Source organism: Anastrepha obliqua, chromosome 6 (assembly GCF_027943255.1).
Source record: "Anastrepha obliqua isolate idAnaObli1 chromosome 6, idAnaObli1_1.0, whole genome shotgun sequence".
Lineage (NCBI taxonomy): Eukaryota > Metazoa > Arthropoda > Insecta > Diptera > Tephritidae > Anastrepha > Anastrepha obliqua.
In genome coordinates this window covers 34,601,494-34,616,673 of record NC_072897.1, presented here as the reverse complement: position 1 = coordinate 34,616,673, position 15,180 = coordinate 34,601,494, and the positions used below count along the sequence as shown (strand labels likewise).

General features: G+C 44.5%; 1 protein-coding gene across 2 annotated transcripts in view; it reads right to left on the bottom strand.

Annotated features, from left to right (window-relative positions):
• LOC129249822 (uncharacterized) overlaps positions 1 to 15,180 on the bottom strand; it is an 84,843-nt gene that overhangs the window by 58,334 nt on the left and 11,329 nt on the right. The window contains exon 1 of one of the 2 annotated variants that reach the window (XM_054889486.1): positions 13,749 to 13,857. The exons of the other annotated variant lie outside the window; for it this stretch is intronic. The gene's annotated coding sequence lies outside the window, so the exon portion shown is untranslated. Of the gene's footprint in view, positions 1 to 13,748; positions 13,858 to 15,180 lie in introns of those variants that run through there. 2 annotated transcript variants of the gene reach the window in all.

Below are 15,180 nucleotides of genomic sequence, written 5' to 3'. Positions count from 1 at the left end.
CGATTGAAAAAAACGACTGGGATGACTGGCTATAATACTTCACATACTGTTTTAACACCACTCCTTCTACAGTACATGACTATTGTCCGTATGAATTAGTTTTTGGAAAAACACCAAACATGTTTCAGCAGTTCACAAATGTAGACCAAATTACTCCATTATATAACATAGATAACTACGCTAGAGAAGTAAGATTTAGGCTAGAAGTAGCACATAAAAGAGCTCGCAATATGATAGACATAGCTAAAATTAAGCAAAAAAACATTTTATGATAAAAATAGTTTAGATCACAATTTTAGCAATGGCAATTTAGTTTTACTTAGGAATGAAGTGGCCCCTAAACTGGAACCCCAATATTGTGGGCCTTATACTATTAAATCAATAGATAATAAAAATAATGTTACTATAGTCGATAAGTTATCTTTAAAAGAACAAATAGTTCACAAAAATAGGCTTAAGATTTATCAACAATAATTAGTTTATAGACGCGTCTAAACTAAAATAAAAAAAAAATTAATACAATATATACATATATATAAAATTAAGATTACTCTTATGTACATATTTTTATTTTAACAATTCAATGTAAAAGAATGTTCATACACAAAAAAGTTGTATGAGCATTCTTCTGAAGAAGGGAGGTGTAGTATGATTATAAGTCGGATATGCCTTAACATTAATATTCATAAACATTTATTGTTTTGTTTTGGTTTTTTATTTATTGTCCACTTATGCGTTCACTTTGCTGTGCCGTTTAAATAGTATCATATTTCTTAAAAGGTTCATTACACTTGAAACTAAATGCAAACATAGCTAACGTAATTCTTTTATGTGCGGCGCGTGAATGCTAGAATCATATTACATAAGTAAACTCCGAAAAATTGTTATTGGTTTGCATTGACTAAAATTCCTATAAAAACGCTTGTACGTAGTATGTAAGAGACAAGAAATAAAACAATTGCTTTACAAGCTGGATGCCCAGCTTGAAGTAATAAAATTCAATAAATGAAATAAAAATTACTTTAATAATCATTTCATTACAGTTCTTGTATTTACCGCGCGCGTTGAAAAGACCACGTTATTATACGGCAGGAATTCGAGTAGACCTAGACCGGTCTTATAGCAATTCTATTGCCAAAACCTGGTAGCGGCTGAGGTGTTTTATAAGGGTAAACGCGGATGGTTGAGGTTTGTGATTGCATCTGCTCATTTTCCTTACGAAGCTCTGGAAGCGCCCCCACCTGGGAGGGCCACCACTCACGTGAGGCTCTATGAGCGGCGATGCTAATTCCCAGCATACAATCTTGGGCAGCAGTAAATGCAACGAACCGGGCTTTTGCCAAAACATACACAACAGGGGCACGCAATCTACGTTTGTAACTGCTAGAAGACAGAAGGTTACCCAATTTAATTCAAAACTTGGGTGGTCAGTCAAGGACTGGAGAATCCTTGCCGAAGATTCGTGCTCAGACCAGAGGTATATTGAGTTTCAGTGTGGCGAGGCACAAACACCATTGCTCTCTAGAAACCCTAGAAATACAGACTGGCAGAAGTTTAAGGGGGCATTGCGTGAGCTCGGAAGTAACAGGGCATCAGGCCTTAACTGAATGTTTTGAGTCAGCCTGTCCAATTCGACTACTTCGTGACTGAACTCCCGTTCCTTGGTGAAATCGAGAGCTACAAGTGTTGCGGCGAGAGTCGAGAGAACTTCAAAACCGAGCCGTCAATACTAATCTTGCTGAGGACTGGGAGCGATATCGTAATGTTCAGAAAAACTATTAGAAGCTAATTAGGTACTCGAAAAGAGCTTCTTATAGAGAATTCTGCAGCGGTATTGAATCTCAGGAAAGGAATCCAACCGCACAGATGGAGTCACTCACAAAATCTCAGGCCGATAACAGGACTTACTGAAAGAGTCTGTTATCAGAGCTGCTACACCTTCTCGGCATGACTGGTACGATGATCTGTGGTGAATGAAGCCGACATTTGATTTGGCATCAAATCTCTTGGTGGCTACAGTTGCATGGACCAGATGGCATATATCCTGCCATGCTGAAGAAAGGCATCGAGTCCGTGAATGCAGGCTTGAAGAAATCTTCACTGGATGCCTGGTACTAGCCTATATACCACGCTCTTGGGGGATGGTGAGGGTCGCTTCATCCCTAAGGTTGGACGAGATGACTACACCAGCCCCAAAGGCTTTAGACCTATCAGTATGACTTCTTTCATGCTGAAAACTCTCGAACGACTAGTGGAATTGCGTATACGCCAGAAGTCGCTGAACGTTCACCGATCTTCTGCTCACCACTATAAATGATGCGGGAGTCTACGTTCAAGCATATGTGGACGACGTTGCCTGTTTGGTAAAAGACCATTCGCTTATGAAAATCTGTAGAAAAGTGCAGAGAACTCTTGATACGATTAACACTTGCTGCTGGGCTCATGGGCTATCGGCAAACCCTACCAAGACTGGTATCGTCCTCTTTACCAGCAGGAGGAAACTTGATGGACTCGTTCTGCCTAAACTAAAAAGAGTCACAATCCAGCTACCCGAAAAAATCAAATGTTTTGGAGTAATCATCGATAGTAAACTACTTTGGAAGTCATACGTTGAACCAAAGAGACAAAACCAAAGCGACAAAACTGATGTTGCGTGACATGTCCGACCGACTGTCACAGATCCTCCTGCCATTAAGCAAAAGGGACTGTAGGCATCTGGTTGGACTGATAATGAGCGAGGCACGGTATGCATCTCAGACAGTGTACTCTACCCAACATGTGGAGAAGAGGATGAGACGGCGGACCACTTTCTTTGTATCTCCCCGGCCTTCGCTCGAATCAGGTTTGAGGTCTTTGGCACTGATGTCTTAAGAAGCGTCCACCTTGGCACTTTGGCACTACAAAATGTACTCAGATTTCTTCAGAGGTCGGGTAGATGTAAAGAAATTTGCAAAGGGAATCCGAGCAGTACAATGGACTTAATATTGTCTAAGTGCTGTACTTGCTAGTCGGTACCGAAAAAAAAAATAATATAATAACAAAACAAAAAAACAATAGCGCTGTGAGAGAAGGCGAAGAGTAACATACATCTTTACATGTATTTAGGTTTTTGTAATTTGGTAGTTTAGTGGAGGATGGTTCCATGTGTAGAAGTCCACGCAAGTGTGGAAAGTTATTGATCGCCATTCACTTGGGAGTGGCCAGCACGATTCTTCTACATATGGTTCAAGCAGCTCACAACGTCCGGGATTAGCCCACGTATTCTCTGGGTAGCTTCCGAACACCCGTTCGGGAGTGAGCTAACGTTAGAAGGCGAAGCATTCCAGGATAGCTGGTTGTGCGCTGGGTTTGGGACCCGCCACTTAAAAAGCCCCCCCAATGAAAACAGCAACAAAACCTCGGATAAGAACTTCCAACACTGATGACGACCACTGCAAACGAAATAAGGAATACGATTTGAGGGCATGCACCTGGAATGTCCGGTCCCTTAATGGGGAAGGTGCCTCTGCCCGGCTGGTTGATGTCCTCGTGAGAGTAAAGGCTGACATCACTGCCATCCAAGAGATGCGCTGGACGGGGCAAGGCAAGAAAACCATTGGACCTTGCGAAGTCTACTACAGCTGCCAAGTAAGGGAGCGCACATTCGATGAGGGATTTGTTGTGGGAGAGAGACTTCGTCGCCAAGTACTGTCGTTAACTCCGGTGGACCAGCGTCTCGCAATAATCCGCATCAAAGCGCGATTTTTTAACATCTCGCTAATTTGCGCCCACGCCCTGACGGAAGAGAAGGACGATGCGACCAAAGATTTCTTCTATGAACGCTTGGAACGTTTCTATGAGCGCGGCCCCCGCCACGACATAACAATCGTGCTTGGCGACTTCAACGCCAGGGTGGGCAAGGAGGGAATTTTTGGTTACACAGTCGGAAAATTCAGCCTGCATAACGAAAAATCCGGTAAGGGACAGAGGCTCATCGACTTCGCCGGGGCCCGGAACATGGTAGTCTGCAGCACCAGATTCCAGCATAAAAAGATCCACCAAGCTACCTGGCTGTCCCCTGATCGAAAAACGCGAAACCAGATCGATCATGTTGTGATAGATGGAAGACACGCTTCTAGTGTATTAGATGTACGTACGATCCGAGGACCCAACATCCACTCGGATCATTACCTTGTTGCAGCCAAACTGCGCACACCCCTCCCCGCAGCAAAACACGTACATCTACCTACGCAAAGAATGTTCGACAAAAGCTGCAATCACAACAGACAGCCAGAAGATTCGCCACTTCATTCCCATGGCAGGCGGTTCTACGTTACCGGTGGTGCCATCTTAAGACCTGCTCAGGCCTTAAGACACACAGGGAGTGGTCCACAAGGTATGTGGCCACGTGTTGCTCCCGCGGCCCCTGCCTCAACGGCTACACTGCCCTCAGTGCCGGCACATCACACTGCCGCCACCAACTACACCTCAACGGTATGGAGCCCCCACGAGCAACACAACTCCCTCTCTGACCCACAACCCCCTCTTGCTCCTACCCCAGTGCAGGGACAAACCACCAGCTCTTGGTCCCCGCACAGTCTGCTCCGTGTGTGAGACCGTAATTCCTCGGAACTTGACAACTGTCCAATGGAATTCTTGCAGTGGCTGGTGCCATTTTCCGAGGTGCTCCGGCCTGCACACCAGCCGTGAGTGGACACGCGACTACGTTGCCCCCTGCTACAGAGCTCTGCCCCCGCAACCGCCGACAGTGCCGCGGCCACCAGTCAACATCAGGCCACAACCAATTTTGTGGAACGCACAGCAGGACCAACGCAGACAACATCACGTATCCCTCACCCCCCGAGTTTCGACCATACTCCCGCGAAACTTCAAGCTATTGCAACTGAACTAGAACGGACTCACGACCAGGATTGACGAAATAGTCGACTTCATGAGCCGGTTGGAATCAAGATAGCTGCGGTCCAGGAGACAAAACTGCACTCTAGCTGCCCCCTGATTACTAGGGACGGCTACAATGTGCATAGAAAGGACCGCGAGCGAGACAACGGTGGTGTCCTGGCGTTCATAGTCCACTATTCAGTGCAGTATCGTCTTATCGATGAAGGCATCGACCGCAGGGACAACACCTTACAATGTCAAGGTATAGCTGTCCGGTCAGGCGATGCCAAACTCGAAATATATAATATTTACATTCCCCCTGTCACCTGCTGCCCGGCAGGATATCTCCCTGATATTGGTGCGCTCATCAGGGGAGAAAGCCGATTGGTAGTTGGTGGCTTTAACGCGCATCACGATCTTTGGCATTCAAGCCTGCCAAATGACCGTAGGGGACAGATATTGGCAGAGCAGATAGACGATTCAACGTTCAGCACTGTAAACGACGACGCCCCCACTAGGGTAGTGGGCAATTGCAGCAGCTCGCCTGACATAACAATTGCTAGCACGGGTCTGATAAATAGCATAACCTGGCGACCTATGCTATCGCTTGCATCAGACCACTTGCCCATAATCCTCTCGATCGAAAAACCTGCCGACTTTGTTTCCGCGGATCACCGGTCATACATCAACTTTAACAAAGCTGATTGGACCAGATTCGCGGAATTTACTGAGAACATCTTCGCAGCCATACCCACTCCCACCGATGTGCGCGCAGGCGAACGCGCATTCCGCAAGGCGATTACAGCCGCCGCGGCTCGCTTCATACCTGCTGGACGGATCCGGGAATTACGTCCCAATTTCCCTACCGAAGCAGCCGTTATGGCAAACGAGCGTGACCGCCTACGCCAGGCCGATCCCGGGGATCCTCGTATAAAGGATCTCAATTCGGAGATCCGGCAACTGGTCACCCAACATAAGCGAACCAAATGGGTAGAGCATCTGAAGTCCTGTAACTTCACCTCTGGTGTGAGTAAGCTCTGGTCCATCGTTAGGTCCCTGTCGAACCCGACGAAGCACAACCACAAAGTGGATATCGCCTTCAACGGTCGTACTTCGTCGGATCCGAAGAGATACGCGAGCTACTTTAGCCGGCAATTTATACTGCATCCTCCGGTCGACAGATCCAAACGTTGTGCCACCAGACGGTTGCACAAACTGCCATACAACAGTGAACCGCTTTCTTTCACCAGCGACGAGGTTCAGGAGGCCATGAAACATATGAAACCATCTAAAGCCATTGGCCCTGACGGACTAAACATGCTGATGTTGAAAAAGCTGGGTCCATTGGGAGTAGAATTCCTCACTAAGGTCTTCAACCTGTCTATGGCCACTCTCATCATTCCTGATAAGTGGAATTTAGGGAGAGTGGTCCCACTGCTGAAGCCTGGGAAACCCGCCAACCAAGGGGAGTCTTATCGTCCGATAACTCTCCTTCCCCAGTAGTGAAGACGCTTGAAGCCCTTCTACTCCCACTCCTCACAGAACACCTGACTCCAGCCTCACACCAGCATTATTTCCGAAGATTGCATAGCACCATCACGGCACTCACCGTCATAAACACCCAGGTAAACGGTGGACTAAACCAAAACCGCCCCTGCGAGAGGACTGTCCTAGTAGCGTTGGATCTACAAAAGGCTTTCGATACAGTAGGCCACGCCACGCTACTAGATGACATTTTACAGTCGACACTCCCGCCAGGGCTGAAGAGGTGGACCGCGAACTATCTGAGTGGTCGTCACTCGTCGGTGATATTTCGAGATCAAACTTTAAAACAAAGAAACATAAAGCAAGGAGTACCGCAGGGTGGTGTCCTTTCACCCTTGCTTTTTAACTTCTATATTTCGAAACTCCCCTAGCCACCAGAGGGAGTCTCACTGGTCTCATACGCCGACGACTGCACGATAATGGCGTCGGGCAATGACATTGATGGCCTATGCACCAAAGTACACGACTACCTCGCAAGCCTTTCTCGCTTCTTCACTGCGAGAAACTTAAAACTTTCTCCCACTAAATCCACGGCGACCTTTTTTACCACCTGGACAAAGGAGGTCAAGCTGCAACTTCAGGTGTACGTCGATGATACCCCAATACCGACGGTAAATAACCCCAGAATATTGGGAGTCACCTTTGACAGCTTGCTCTCCTTCTCAGCGCACACAACCGCTATTGCAACGAGAGTACAGAATCGGAACAAGGTCCTCAAGTCGCTCGCCGGCAGCACTTGGGGCAAAGACAAAGAAATGTTGCTGTCGACTTTCAAAGCAATAGGCCGACCGGTTCTTAACTGCGGCCTGCGCCTGTCTGGCTGCCCGGAACCAGTGATACGCAGTGGACGAAGCTCCAGACCTGCCAAAATACTGCTATTAGGACGGCGACGAGATGTCTCCTGATGTCCCCAATTCAACACCTGCTTGACGAGGCTCACATGCTTCCTGTAAAGGAGCATAACAAAATGCTCGACAAGCAGTTTCTGCTAGGGTGTCACCGCAGGCCTCACCCTTGCAGACACCTGCTTGAGCCTGAGCCACCTCCCAGGCACATCAGGAGACACTTCCTCAACTACGTGGACGAGATCCAGGACAAAACAGACAGACCACTCAAGGATCAGACAGTGTAAAGACAGGCCATAAACGACATTCATCGGGAGACCCTTACCACCTTCTTAAGCTCCCGACCCCCGAATACCGTTATCGGAGTCCAACCACCACCTATTGCAGACGAAGAGCTCCAGCTTAACCGTGAGACACGCGAAACGCTGGCACAACTACGTTCTGGATACTGTAGCAGGTTAAACTCCTACTTATCCAGAATCGACCCCGACATACTAAACATATGTCCGGCATGTGAAGGCACCCCGCACGACGCTAATCACCTTTTCACATGCCCCATCAAACCCACTCATCTAACACCTCTCTCCCTCTGGACCCAACCCGTCGAAACAGCTAGTTTCCTGGGCCTACCGTTAGATGGCTAGACAGCGACGACCGGTGATTACACTACACTGACAGGGCGAAGATACTGCTACAACAACATTCGCCACTCTGCTCTCACTCCTGCTCTCAGAGAGCACTGCCCAACAAACCGGCATGGACGAGCAATGGAGCAACATTTCTCGTTCCCTACGTACCGCCGCCTAAGAAGAAATCGGATTTCGGCGAGCCCGAAAAAACAATTGGTACGACGAGGAATGTCATGCTGCCGCAGAAAGAAAGGATGCCGCCTATAGAGCCACGCTGCGATCGGGCGCAACGTGAGCCATGTGGGATCGCTACCGAGAGCTAAAAAAGGAAGAGAGACGTATTGTCCGAAAGAAAAAACGAGAGGCCGAAATACGTGAGTGCGAGGAGCTTGAGATGCTGGCCAATAGGAACAACGCCCGAAAATTCTATCAGAAAGTTCGGCGGCTTACAGAAGGTTTTAAGACCGGGGCGTTTTCCTGTAAGAACAAAGACGGCGAGCTGGTGACTGATATAAAGAGCAATCTTAAATTATGGAGGGATCGAACCCGTTTAACACTGATAGCTGCGCATGTCACAGAGAATGTGAAGATCCCGATACCCCAATCGATGACGACGGAATTGACGCTCCGCCACCCGACCATGACGAAGTGAGAATAGCGATAACGCGGCTAAAGAACAACAAAGCCGCAGGCGCCGACGGACTGGCGGCTGAGCTATTCAAACATGGCGGCGAGGAGCTGGTACGGGGCATGCATCAGCTCCTATGCGAAATATAGTCGGATGAAAACATGCCTGCCGATTGGAATTTAAGTGTGCTCTGCCCAATCCATAAGAAGGGTGATCCTGCAATCTGTGGCAATTACCGCGGGATTAGTCTTCTAAATATCGCCTATAAGGTTCTAGCGAGGGTATTGTGTGAAAGGCTAAAGCCCACCGTCAACCAACTGATTGGACCTTATCAGTGTGGCTTTAGACCTGGAAAGTCTACCATCGACCAAATATTTACAATGCGCCAAATCTTGGAAAAGACACCGTATTTTCGTCGATATCAAGCTGCATTCGACAGCATGAAGAGGATTTATCTGTATGCCGCGATGCCCCACAAAACTAATACGGCTTTGCAAGATGACGTTGCTCAACACTAGCAGCGCCGTCAGAATTGGGAAGGACCTCTCCGAGCCGTTTGATACCAAACGACGTTTCAGACAAGGTGACGCGCTGTCGTGTGACTTCTTTAACCTGATGTTGGAGAGTATCGTACGAGCCGCAGAACTTAATCGCTCAGGCACAATATTTTATAAGAGCGTACAATTGTTGGTGTATGTCGATGATATTGACATCATCGGCCTTAACAACCGCGCTGTTAGTTCTGCCTTTTCCAAACTGGATAAAGAGGCAAAGCGAATGGTTTTGGTGGTGAACGAGGACACAACGAAGTACCTCCTGTCTTCAAACAAACAGTCGGCGCACTCGCGTATCGGCACCCACGTCACTGTGTACAGTTATAATTTTGAGGTTGTAAAAGACTTCGTGTATTTAGGAACCAGCATTAACACGGATAACAATGTCAGCCTTGAAATCCAACGTAGAATCTCTCTTGCCAACAAGTGCTACTTTGGAATAAGTAGGCAACTGAGCAGTAAAGTCCTCTCTCGACGAACAAAACTAACTCTCTACAAGACTCTCATCATGCCCGTCCTAACGTATGGCGCAGAAGCTTGGACGATGACAACATCCGATGAAGCGACGCTTAGAGTGTTCGAGAGAAAGATTCTGCGCAAGATTTTTGAACCTTTGCACGTTGGCAACGGCGAATATCGTAGACGATGGAACGATGAGCTGTATGAGCTTTACGACGACATAGACAAAGCGCAGCGAATAAAGATCCAGCGGCTACGTTGGCTGGGTCATGTCGTCCGAATGGATACAAACGCTCCGGCTTTGAAAGTATTCGATGCGGTACCAGCTGGTTGTAGCAGAGGAAGAGGAAGGCCTTCTCTGCGTTGGAAAGATCAGGTGGAGAAGGACTTGGCTTCACTTGGTGTGGCTAATTGGCGCCGGTTAGCACGAGAAAGAAACGATTAGCGCGCTTTGTTAAACTCGGCCAAAATCGCGTAAGCGGTTATCGCGCCAATTAAGCAGAAGAAGAAGTTTGATGGTCAAAAATAGTTAGCTGTTCTAGCGAAGTCCCCTTGTGTAGAAAAATAGTATATTTTTGCGAACGGGAAACTTCGCGAACCGATTGACAACAATAGCGAGCGAATGATGCCAAAACAAGAACATTAATTCGCCTTGATGGTAGAACAAAACTCGCCAGAAGATACGGGCTGTCATATCTAAAAATCACGATAGTTATTAAGCACATGTATATAAGCAGAGGTGCATGCGCATTGGGTAATGACTGAGGTTAAGTGTGTAAGTAAGTAAACGAGAAGTAATAAAGTAATTCAGTCGTAAGGTGAATAGAATAGTGAGATTTGTCAAAAAGGGAGTCTAACCGACGCCGCGGTGTGGTGAAACTTTTAACAGAGCTGTTTACAGTGAATTCTCTCTTTAGTTATTGCCTCTGCAGTTTCTGGCTTTTGTAGGAAATTAAATTGACGCATGGCCGAAGGCATTTTGGAAGGCATTTGAATGTGCATTTCTATGTTCCGTTGACCAACGAAATTTTATTCAATTTATATTTTCAAACAAACTTAAATGTACAATAAAAGATACATATATTTGAATTGCAAGCGCTCACATTTTAAATCAAAGTAAATTTAATGTTCATTGCTTTAATTTAAAAAGAATTTAAACAAAATGCATTGAAAACGACCTCACATGTTGGTGCGTGCGTTTTAGTAAGTTTAAAACTTTATATAATATATATTGGATGAAAATTGTTGCTAATTTTTTGTGTTCAAACTTATTTGAAACGAGAGTATATAAACCGACCGTACACGTGTTTTGTTATATTGGTACATGTACATATATATATGTAATATAAATTTGTATTATGTAACTTATATTTGTACAAAAGTTCGATCGCATCTTGAATTCTTATAGTGTTACATATATATGTATATACATATGCACTGCAGCAACCATGACCTATTTCACGACGCATCGCCTTATCATATACAGGGTGCGCCATCTCGAGCTTCGGTATGGAAATATTGAATAACTTTGCTAATCCATTGTCAGAAGGACTTGAGAAAAAATAATTTGGAAACGTCAATTCAGTACAATTTTAACGATGAATAACTTTACACCTAAAGAACGCGCGGAAATTGTGACCATGTATTTGGAAAATGGTCGTTCAATTGAGCTTGCTCAACGTGCATACCGTCGAAAATACCGCGGTCGTAAAGTGCCTTCTGATAACACCATACGCAATCTGACTAAAAATTTTGAAGAATCGGGGTCTGTAGCAAATCATCAACGTGTTTCAGTTCGTAAAAGACGCTCCAATGAAATTGTTGAAACTGTAAAGCAGAGTGTTTTGAAAAGCCCAAATCTGTCATATCGTCACCGTGCCCAGCAGCTAAACATAAAAGGAACCACTCTTAGAAGGATTTTAAAAGAGGATCTTCACATGTTTCCTTACAAGGTGCAAATAATTCAACGATTATTGCCCACTACATTGGAAGCGCTCAGGACCAATATTAGATCTGAAATAGAGGCAATATCACCCGAAATGCTAGCAAAAGTAATGGAAAATTCGAAAAAAAGAGCACAATATTGTGTGGCTCGTAAAGGTGGTCACTTGTTGGATGTTGTGTTCTAAGTGCAGTTGAAACAGATTGTAAAGGACAAAATCAAATAAAAAAAACCAACAAACATTCAATTTTGCTAGTTGCTAAAGTTATTCAATATTTCCATACCGAAGCTCGAGATGGCGCACACTGTATACATGCAATTATTAGGTAGTAAACACCCGAATGGTCGTATTCCTGCCAAACATATGTATGCTAAAACAGTTATCTTTTGCGTATGCATGTACATATTTGTATATGGGTATGCACACTTGATGCCCTTTTCTATGTACGTACATATTTGTATTCTGAACTTCCAGCAAAACAATGCTTATTAATATACATATTATATATACAGGTACATATAACCGCATACAAAGGTCACTCACTTTATTTCTCTAAATGTGTATGCCGTATAAAGTTAAAATTCTATGCCTAGCGACTACAAAAACAAAATACATTCATAAGCGCAGCCGTAGCGACAATGGTTCCAGCTGCCATGACGCTGAACAGTTTCAACGATTGTACAGCACCACAAAAAAAAATGTATTGGTACCTTCGAGCTCATATTTCTAGGAGCAAAATACTTTCATTCATAAAACGAGCCGCCCATATGCCAATTTTTCTCGACAATGACAAAAATGTACTTCTAAGATTGAAGAAATCAAACCAAAATAGTCAATACTGGAATATTTCTTACATAAATATTTTCCAATATTTCGTAAATGGAGAATTTTTGTCATGCCGAATGGTCGCGGCTCGGAATATATGTTTCCACCCATATACATACATATGTATGTAAACACAATGCTCGACGGCCGTAGCTGCTGTTCGTGAAGTGCGCGCATGAGCGTACAGTAAAATGCAGAAGACAACACAAGTACCTTATAAAAAAGTTCTGTCCCGGTACATTTCGATACTAAGAGAAAATTGCGAAAGAATTATTTTATGTTCTCTGAATAGTTAATTAGTATTTTACTTCACGTCTGTAGTTCTCCAATTGATAAAAAGTGCACAAAAACGCAATATCTGCAAAGTAAGAAACTTACTTTGATATCAGAGTGCGACTTATTTGGAGGTTACCGTACCTACATTCCGTCTTCGAATGAAGCCCAAAGTGCCAAATATTTAATATTAAAGCGTCTGTGAGCTGTGCAGTGCTGTTCATAACAACAGGAACCAAAGCCGCAAATTGTCGAACTAATATTATTCAATTTGTTGCCGCTTCATAATTCATAATTTTTGGTACAATGCTGTGCTTATGAATGTGCACTGGATTTCAGCGAACCTTAATATTTGTTGCTGTGACAAATGCACGCCGCCGCATACGTGCATATATAAATTTTCATAATTGAATTTGCATATGCCATCTTCCTGTGTGTCTGGTAATGAATCAATTTTCTATAAAGGATTTGGTTTGGTTTAAAGGAATTCAACAATATTTTAACAGAGATGCGTTAGACAGACATAATATATGTATGTATATATTTTTGGATGATTTGCTCTATCTAAGTCACTATTGAACTTAGTTTTTTATGATAAAGTGCCTGTAGCTAGCCTACAGCGTTAACATTCTTTCTTAATATTTACATACAAAAGAATTTTACTGAACTGCTGTTTAATTTGATAATAGTTGAGTATATTTCTGTTAACTTTTGGTGAAAAATAGATCTGTGGTGAACCACGCGCTCAAAACAAATACCCCTCGAAATTCCATGCGTTCCTGCCATTAAGACCAAAACTTCAATTTTGCACATCTTCTTAAAAATTTTAGCGAAGTTAAGTGCTTCAATAAACATATCTACTACTAAGCCGTTTTATTCAATATACTCATCAATTGAATTAGTTGACAGATCATCCGAGATGATGGAAAACGTAGGCGGCAAGTAGAACCGCGCAAATTTCTAATGTTGGCATCATATTCCGTCAAATGTGGGAGACGACCTGTCAAAGGAACGAAATTGAGAAGAGACTAAATCGAAACAAGAAAAAACCCAGACAATCAAAACAGAAAATGTTTTATATACTGTTTAATTCAGACAGATGTATTGTGCAAATATGTAACCAAACGATTTTCTACTTGCTCAATTTGTGTAACTCAAGGGCAACTTACAGAGACTACGGAACGTTGGTGAGTATGAGCATCATAATACGCATAAAGTGCTAACCGCCTTTGTTTGATCAATTTTTTTCGTATGCCCTTTAAATTGTATAACTGAAAATCAATTCATTGACTCGATGCGAGAAATACTACAATTTTTTTACAGTGGTTCGCCCGACAGCCGGTTCTACGTAACGAAAAGACCCGGATTTATATACGCTCAAGGACTGTCAGTCGCCGTACACATATTGGGAATGAATATGCTCCTTCGACAACGGGTTTGGGACCCGCCACTTAAAACCCCCCCAACACTGATGGCCTGTTGTTGTTGTTGTTGTTGTAGCAGCATAAACATTCCCCATACATATGTATATGGGGAATGCTGCTGAAGTGACAGTCCTTGGCCGGATATAAATCCGGGTCGTTCCGGTAACGTAGAACCGACTGTCATGGGAACGAAGTAACGTGGCGTGGCTTCACACTGATGGCCTCTGCCCGGCTGGTTGATATCCTCGTGAGAGTACAGGCTGACATCACTGTCATCCAAGAGATGCGATGGATGTCATTATTCCTGACAAGTGGAAATCAGGGAGAGTGGTCCCACTACTTAAACCTGGGAAGCCCGCCCACCAAGAAGATTCTTATCGTCCACTAACTCTCCTTTCACCAGTAGTGAAAGCTCTTGAAGCCCTTCTACTCCCACTCTTTATGAAACATCTGGCCCCAGCCTCAAACCAGCATGGCTTCCGGAGAGAGCATAGCACCACCATGGTACTCATTAACACCCAGGTAAACCGCGGACTCAACCAAAACCGCCCCTGCGAAAGGACTGTGCTGCTAGCGTTGGACCTAAAAAAGCCTTTCGACACAGTCAGCCACGCCACGCTACTAGATGGCATTTTACAGTCGACACTCTCGCCAGAGCTGAAGAGGTGCTATTTCGAGACCAAATATCAAAAGGAGTTCCACAGGGTGGTGTTATTTCACTCTTTCAACTTATATGTCTCGAAACTCCCCCAACCACCAGAGGGAATCTCCGTGGTCTCCCACGATGCACGTTAATGGCGTCGGGAAATAACATTAATGGCCTGTGCGCCAAAGTGAACGATTGCCTCACCAATCTTTCTCGCTTTTTCACTGCGAGGAATCTACAACTTTTCCCCACAAAGACCACGGCGACCCTCTTTACCACAGACAATACCCTTACCACCTTCTTAAGTTCCCGACCGCCGAATGCCGTCATCGAAGTCCAACCACCACACATTGCAGACGAAGAGCTCGAATAGATACTCTCAGCACAGAAAAAGGCGACCGTGGATTATATTGACACAATCAAAACGAGATGTAAAGTTCCAGTTTGATTTTTTGAGTTCATTTTTGTTGTGAATTGTACTTTAATCGATAGAATTTTATAAATGAAATTATGTTCATGATAAATTCCTTC